We start from the raw sequence: 8,112 nt of genomic DNA, 5'->3' as shown, positions 1-8,112 counted from the left end.
CTGACAAGCCTAGTGATTTCGGGGAAGTACAACTGAATGAGCCTGATCGTGGCGGTCTGCTGTTGAGCCTTAAGGCAAGATTGTTAGACCTTGAAGGTATTCGGGTGGGGAATTCCTAGGTGACTTGGAGGTAGCACTCCAAATGTCGGGAGCTACCACGCAAAACACGTTTACCTTGACTATCACGTATATGTGTATCGGGTTGAATTGATGGGATCTATGACAGGGCCAATTTAAATTGTCCGTCCACCGGGATGGTGGCATAGTATCAAGCCTCCTAACCAAGTACTTCAGAGTTAGAATGGTACCACATTGTGAAGTAGAGTCTAAGCTCATGCATAGCATTGCATTTCCTTGTGATTGTTTTGTTGTAATTGACGCGTTTCAAAGGAAATAATAATTAGATGATTTGATGCATATTATAATGAGATGATTATTTTACTTGAGTTACTTTGATGTTATAGTATGATACTATTTAATTAAATATTTTGATATATCGTAAAGTGATTATGCTGCGGTTCTATTATGATTGTTTGCGTGTTCTTCTTACTCATATTATACTATTAACATGATTTCAAAACTCACCTCCTTCGTTGTTTGTGTTTGACTGGCTTGGCCCTGCGTTTGCGAAATCGCAATTATTACAGGTTAATGAGTCTCGAAGTTCAAGTTTGGGAGAAACCCTGCTCTGATAGGTGACACCGGGAATTAAGAGTTGTAATGTGTATTTTACTTAGTACGAGTAAGTCTTGGGAATTAAATCAAGAAATTCTAGTTGAATCAAGTTCATTAATATTGTACTATTTTAATTAAAAAAAAACAAAGTTGAATTTTTACATGTGTATTTAGAGAAACGTGATATCCTAAATTAGATATTAAAGTTTTTATTCTCTTTAACAGATTTTCTTTATCCGCTGCAAGTTTTCTTCAAATAATTTAGTATATATTATTATAAATGTTATTATGGGGTTTAGGGTGTCACAAATAAATTTTATCAAATAACCATAATCGTCAAATTGATTACAATTTGGGGCATTTTAAACTTCACTCTGGCTGTTCTAAACCTTTTTGGTTCTTAGCCAATGTCTCTTGTCAAATTAGTGCATTAGTTTCAATGGATTAAAATTTCCATTATTTTTGTCTTCAATAGGCTTAATCTAATTTATTTTTATTTTTAGCCATTATAGTTCAACTTATAAGTGCATTACTCTCAACAATTAAGATTCTTAGTCAAAGTAATTCATCAAATAATTGCATTAGTCTAAATGGATTAGGTTTTTTGTGAATTTGGTCTTTAAATGGGTTATTCTAACATTTTGGTTCTTAGTTGATGAAGTTCTTATAATAAGTTCAATAGTCACATAGGATATATATTTTACTTTCATTTTGTTCTACACTATTCTTATTCTAATCCATTTTGATTAATAGCTAATGTAGTTCATGTAATAAATGTTTTAGTCTGGTTGATTTAAAATTTGGATCATTTTGGTCTTCACTAAGCTTATTCTAATCCATTTTGGTTCTTAGTCATTATAGTCTCCTTGGATTATGATTTGTTGCATGTTAGTCTTCACTCGATTTGTTCTAATCCATTTGGTTCTAAGCCAATATAGTCCATCCAACAAGTGCATTATCCTCAATGGATTAAGATTTTGATCATTTTGGTCTTTACTAGACTTATTGTAATCCAATTTTGTTTTAAGTTATGAAATTCATCCAATATGTGCATGATTCTAAATGGATTATGATATTCATCAATTTTATCTTCAATAGACTTATTTTTATCCATTTTAATTCTTAACCAACACAATTTATCAAATAACCATAATCGTCTAATGGGTTACAATTGGGTGCATTTTAAACTTCACTCGGGCCGTTTTAATCCATTTATGTTATTAGCCAACATAGTTTGTCAAATAAGTATATTACTCTCAATGGATTAAGATTTCGGCTATTTTTTTCTTCACTAGGCTTAATCTAATCTATTTTGATTTTTAGCCTTTGTAGTTCAACTTATAAGTGCATTATTCTCAACTAATTATGATTTTGGTCATTTTTGTCTTCACTCAGCTCATTGTAATCTATTTTAGTTCTTTGTCAACATAGTTCATCAAATAATTGTATTAGTCTCAATGGATTTGGATTTTGGTCAATTTGGTCTTTAAATGGGTCATTCTAAGCCAATGTAGTTCATCCTATAAGTGCATTAGCCTCAATGGATTAAGATTTTGATCATATTGGTCTTTACTAGACTTAATGTAATCCATTTTGGTTTTTAGTCAATGAACTTCATCCAATAAGTACATTAGTCTAAATGGATTACGAATACCATTAGTTTGGTCCTCGATAGGCTTATTCTAATCCATTTTAATTCTTAAGCAATACAATTTATCAAATAACCATAATCATCGAATGGATTACAATTTGGTGTATCTTAATCTTCACTTTGGATGTTCTAATTCATTTTGGTTATTAGCCATTATAGCTTGTCAAAAAAGTGCATTAGTCTTAATGGATTAATATTTTGGTTATTTTGGTATTCACTAGGCTTAATGTAATCTAATTCTTTGCCAACGTAGATCATCAAATAATTGTATTAGTCTCAATGGATTAGGATTTTGGTCAATTTGGTTTTTAAATGGGTCATTCTAATCTTTTTTGGTTCTTAGTTAATGTAGTTCGTCTAATAAGTTCATTAGTCATATAGGATATATATTTTATCCCCATTTTGTTCTACACTATAGTTATTCTAATCTATTTTGATTCTTAGCCAATGTGGTTCATCTAATAAGTGCTTTAGTTTGAATGGATTAAAATTTTCATCATTTTGGTCATCATTATGCTTATTCTAATCCGTTTTGGTTCTTAGTCAATATAGCTCTTCCAATAACCACTATAGTCTCCTTGGATTATGATTTGTGCATGTTAGTCTTTACTCGACTTGTTCTTATCCATTTTGATTCTAAGTCAATGTAGTTCATCCAATAAGTGCATTAGCCTTGATGGATTAAGATTTTGATCATTTTGGTCTTTACTAGACTTATTTTAATCCAATTCGGTTTTTAGTTAATGAACTTTATCCAAAAATTACATTAGTCTCATTGGAGTTAGATTTTTATCTTTTTGGTCTTCATTCAGCATATTCTAATCCTATTTGTATCTTAGTCAATATAGTGTTTCCAAAAGGTGCATTAGTTTTTCTGGATTCAGATTTTGGTCATTTTGGTCTCTACTAGGCTTATTCTATTCCATTTTTGTTATTAGCCAATGTAGTTCGTTTAATAAGTGTTATGTTTTGAATGCATTATGATTTTTGTCATTTTCTTCCTCACTCAACTTATTGTAATTCCTTTAGGTTATTAGCCAATATAGTTCTTCCATTAACTAGAATAGTCCAAAAGTTTAATAGTCTTAATGGAATAATATTTTGGTCATTTTGTTCTTTACAAGGATTTCTCTAATCCATTTTGATTCTAAGTCAATGTAATTTGTCTAATAAGTGTATTCTAAACTTCACTCAGCTAGTTTTTCAAATGAGTGAATTAGTCTCAATGGAGTAGGATTTCAGTTATTTTGACCTTCACTCAACTTATTCTAATCTATTTTGATTTTTATCCATTTTAGTTCATCTAATAAGTGCATTACTGTCAACTAATTAAGATTTTGGTCATTTTGGTCTTCACTTAGCTTATTGTAATGTATTTTAGATCTTAGTCAATGTAGTTCATCAAATAACTGCATTAGTCTCAGTGGATTAGGATTTTGGTCAATTTGGTCTTTAGATGGGTTATTGTAATCCATTTTGGTTATTGTTCAATGTAGTTTGTCTAATAAGTGCATTAGTCACAGAGGATACACATTTTTTTTTCAATTTTTTCTACACTCTACTTATTCTAATCCATTTTAGTTCTTAGCCAATGTAGTTCATCTAATATATGCTTTAATAAGAATGGATTAGAATTTTGCTCGTTTTGGTCTTCATTTGGCTTATTTTAATTCATTTTGGATATTAATCAATATAATTCTTCCAATAACCACCATTGTCTCATTGGTTTTTTGAAGTTGTGGGATTTTAGAGAAAATGAGGAGAGAAAATAATAAGGGTTTGAATATTATTGATAATAGCTTAATGCTGATTTTATTACAAAAACCTCCATACTAATCTCTATTTATAGAGAAACGTAGACATAATCCTAAATAAGGAAAAAATCATAATAATAATAAGAGATAATCTAAGATATCTCTATGATTATAAATTGATACTAACAAATAAATTAAGATACTCTAATATAATATAAAAGATATTATAAGATATTTTCTAATATTCTAACAGTCCCCCTCAAGCTAAAGCTTACTAAGTTTTAGCTTGTTACAAGAAAATAATGTTTTGCTCTGCAAAATAATAAAAAAGATGAAAAAGCAACTCAGGGATGCAGCTGAAGTCGGAGAGAATTTGTAAGACCCATAATTTTAAAGTACACTTTATGTATTTTTATGTATTTTGGATGTTGGGCTCAGAGGTTTTTTATCCAAAGTTAATAAATATTTTGGAGTTTATATGATCAAAAAGATATTTTGACGCCGTTTAGAATTATTCGTCGTTAAATAAATTAAATTAAGTGCGGTGAATCCTTTTCGGAGAATTTAATGCGTTACGGGTGAAATGGTAATTTAACAAATATCTAGATATTTTGAGATATTTGTTAAGTTATATTTATTATATATATATGTTTGTTTGGAGGGAAACAGAAAGGAAAACTAGAAGGAAGGAAAAGGAAAAGAAAAGAATATAAAAAGGAAAGAAGGAAAAAGGAAGAAAGGAAAAACAAAGGAAAGAAAAAGAAAGGAAGGAAAAGCTGACATTTTCCATCTTCTTCCTCTGATCAACCGTGACCCCCCTTTTCCCTTCTCCTTCATTTTTCGTTTTCTTCGCTTCCTTTTCTTCAAGAATAGTAACCCAAGGTTGGGTGAGCGTTAGAACAAGGATTTCTCAACTCCACTCTTCCTCTTTGATTCGAAAACGAAGAAAAACGGTATTAGAGATTCAAACACAAACCCCTCCGTTTCTTCTAGATCTAAGCTTCATTTCGCGAAGAGTTAGAAGGGAAAGTTGCTCACTACCATGCTACGATGCTAGGGGACCAACTTGGAGGCGACGTTGCGAGTGAAGATTTTTACCGGTTTTACTCGCGGTACCGGAAACCCACGTTAAAGCTAACGTTAAGGTAAGGGCTCCTTCCAAACTTTTAGTTTTCATCTAGGGCCTTATCTGTGGTTGTGTGGAAACGAATTTTGTTAGGGTTGGAGTATTGATTTGGGGAAAAATGAATCTAAGACTTTATGGGTAAAACCTTAGAGTTAGGTTTCGGTTATATTTGATGGATGTTTCGTGGAAAATGAACTTAACTCATTTGTGTATGATTATGGGTAAATGAAATTTGATGTGTTTGAGTGTTATGTTGTGTTGATTTGTGTTCGTCGTATTTGACGTGTTCTAAGTTAACTTGGTAAACTGTACTGACCCGTGATAGGTGGTACATTTACGATTTATATTTTTGGTGAATTGTGCTGACCCGTGATAGGTGGCACCTTGGTAAATTGTACGGACCCGTGATAGGTTGTACGTTTGCGATTTATATTTTAGTAAATCGTGTTGACCCGTGATAGGTGACACCATGGTAACTGTACTGACCCGTGATAGGTGGTACATTTACGATTTACATTTTTGGTGGATTGTGCTGACCCGTGATAGGTGGCACCTCGGTAAACAGTACTGGTCTGTGATAGGCGGTACGTTTACGATTCCCGCTTTTTCTTTTAGTAAATCGTGTTGACCCGTGATAGGTGACACCATGGTAACTGTACTGACCCGTGATAGGTGGTACATTTACGATTTCCGCTTTTTCTTTTAGTAAATCGTGTTGACCCGTGATAGGTGACACCATGGTAACTGTACTGACCCGTGATAGGTGGTACATTTACGATTTCCGCTTTTTCTTTTAGTAAATCGTGTTGACCCGTGATAGGTGACACCATGGTAACTGTACTGACCCGTGATAGGTGGTACATTTACGATTTCCGCTTTTTCTTTTAGTAAATCGTGTTGACCTGTGATAGGTGACACCTCGGTAAACTGTACTGACCCGTGATAGGTGGTACGTTTATGATTTACGCATTTTAGTAAATCGTGCTGACCCGTGATAGGTGGCACCTCGGTAATTGGTACTTTGGCCTGCGATAGGCGGTACAATTATGATTTACGGTCCTTCGAGGAGGGTTTTGGTTTGGAATTCCGAGTCCATGCATTTTGGCATATACGCATCGCATTAGGGTGCTTGGCACACGAGTCGTGTTTGAATCAAGTTATGATTGAGTGTTATGTATTGATTTTGTGTGTAAGTGTGATGGATTGTAAAACTATTTCGAAACCCAATTTGTCGTGGTGATTGTGTGGGAATTGCTAAGTGTGATTGTTCGGATTTGTGTGTATGTGTTGATTGGTTTTGAAACCCTTTAAAAAGCTGATTTTTGCTGAATTTTGCTGTTTTCCTGTTGCTGCCTGATGTGTATTCGAATACAGAAAGCTGTATCCGAATACAGACATGCTGTTTTTGCCACTGACTTATTGTGTAGTCGAATACAGACTGTTGTATTCGAATATAGACATGCTGTTTTGCTACTGACTTGCTGTGTAGTCGAATACAGACTGTTATATTCGAATACAGACATGCTGTTTTTTCTGCTGAATGTTGAAACAGTCTTGTATTCGAATACAGAGATGCTGTATTCGAATACAACAATGTTGTTTTGTTAAAAACTTCATTTTTCAACCTTGTTTATGCATGTTTGGCATATGGAAACCCTTTTAAGGTGCATGCTTAGTTGAAAGGTTATTTTGTGCATTTAAAACTTAAATGTTATGTGTTATCTGTTAATTTCGGTTGGTGACCCTTTACAATTATTGTGGAAATCTGGGCTTTGCCCTCAGATGAGAGTCAGGACGATCCTACCGGTTCGTACCCTACGGACGGGAATGGAGATGGGAACGCTTGACTGCAGCTACGTTAGGAGGATCTCACGGGGCGCGTGGAGATCACTCAGGGTGTATAGTTTTTGGTAGGATGATTAGATTAGGTTGATGTATAGGGACTAGGCGTCCTTCTTTTTGGGTTGGAGTATTTTAAATTTGGAAAATTGTACTTATACTAATATTGTTAGTTTGACATCTTATTGGAATGGGTTCCATGTACCATTTGTTGTTGTGTAAATGTTTTGGATTTATATTTGGAGAAACTTTTCCGCTGCTTAAAAATTATAATGACTCAATTATTTATCCAAAGGCATTTCTTTATTTATTTCTCTATTTTAGTTTAATTACTTTTGAAAAATAAATACACCATCGCTTTGAAAATCGAGGTGTTACAGAATTGCTATAAATATAGCCTAGCCAGATAGCCGATATGATCCACCAGCCTCAGAGAAATTCATGGCAAGCAATTGAACAAAGCAAGGTCCGTTCTTCTAAAAACTGCACCTTCAAACCAATAATATCGGAAACTCAATATTTAAACTTGAATATGCTTCAAGGAGAGAGCAACATGATTCAGGGAGAGAAAGGCAGGGCCAATACATCTGGGACAAAGATGGGGTCAGTGCATTTGGGACAAATTGCCAAAATAAAGTGAGTCATGAAAATAAAAGATATCGTCAGAATAACCATCAACAGAACAAGAAATCATCACTAATATGATTCATTTGTGGGAAAAGGGACACTATCCGAATGATCGTCGGTGGGAATAGAAGCCACTGTTATAATCTATTAGTATGAACTAAATTGCATGAAAAACACCAAAGAGGAAACAACACGACTCTAATGAAACGAAGCCATGATCGATCAACGAAGTGGGAAAATGCATCCAAAACAAGAGAGACAATGGTTGTTTCGGAAAACTTGTTGGAAAACCTTTTCAGCAGCAACAATAGATGGAAGGCAGCAGTAGACAGCGGATCTTGAAGGTAGTAGGTGTAACCGTAGCCCGAAACTAGAATACGAGGGCATATTCGAAACTATGAGATTGAGGTGCGATTGACCGACCAAGCAGCAACTATGAG

The sequence above is a fragment of the Cicer arietinum genome, chromosome 7 (genome assembly GCF_000331145.2).
Source record: "Cicer arietinum cultivar CDC Frontier isolate Library 1 chromosome 7, Cicar.CDCFrontier_v2.0, whole genome shotgun sequence".
In the NCBI taxonomy this organism is placed as follows: domain Eukaryota; kingdom Viridiplantae; phylum Streptophyta; class Magnoliopsida; order Fabales; family Fabaceae; genus Cicer; species Cicer arietinum.
Note: the sequence above shows the minus strand (reverse complement) of the source record.